The sequence below is a fragment of the Wasmannia auropunctata genome, unplaced genomic scaffold (genome assembly GCF_000956235.1).
Source record: "Wasmannia auropunctata unplaced genomic scaffold, wasmannia.A_1.0 LD327699.1, whole genome shotgun sequence".
Lineage (NCBI taxonomy): Eukaryota > Metazoa > Arthropoda > Insecta > Hymenoptera > Formicidae > Wasmannia > Wasmannia auropunctata.
The window spans coordinates 1-596 of record NW_012035191.1 but is presented as its reverse complement, the minus strand read 5'-3'; the positions used below and the strand labels follow the sequence as shown (position 1 = coordinate 596).

General features: G+C 34.4%; 1 long non-coding RNA gene across 1 annotated transcript; it reads right to left on the bottom strand.

Annotated features, from left to right (window-relative positions):
- Window positions 1–6: 6 nt before the first annotated feature.
- LOC105460142 lies at window positions 7–586 on the bottom strand. The gene is made up of 3 exons (XR_975782.1): window positions 461–586; window positions 192–372; window positions 7–112 (listed from the first exon to the last, which is right to left on the bottom strand). It is a non-coding gene; the product is annotated as an uncharacterized LOC105460142 (long non-coding RNA).
- Between the last annotated feature and the right edge of the window lie 10 nt (window positions 587–596).

Genomic DNA, 596 nt, shown 5'->3' with positions numbered 1-596 from the left:
GTCGAACAAATAAGTATTGATGAACATTCTGAACTGATCGCGATGACTTTTAACATTTTGATATTCGTGATGATAAAGGTTTTGTGCCAAATCGTAGAACGTCGTCTCTAGCCTATAATAAATAAGCTATATTATTTCCTTTCAAAAATGAAAAAAATAGAGGATAAAATATATATTATAAAATTAAAAACCTCGATATATATCCCAGTAAGTGATCAGCATGTGGCAGATGTACAAAAGCTTTGCTGTTAAATCACAAGCTCCGCTGTTGCGCGCTCAGTCGCGACTACGTCTTTGGCACCAGGAAGCAGTTGAACGGCATGTTGTATCAACACTACAGCTATTTTTGTACTTCTTCCATCGAGAGCAGCTCTAAAAAGGATATCATATCGCTTAGTTTAATGCATTGACAATACAATATAACATTAAAGTATATTCTAAACAGATCATAAAATGTTACCTTAAAGATTGCACTCTAGACGCACATTCCATCTTTTTCTCATTTCACAAAGGATCATTCCAGTCTAAATCATAGAACACAACAACCACAGAAGGAATGTCATTGAGATACTTGTTTATCCAGTTCCGTTTTAAAA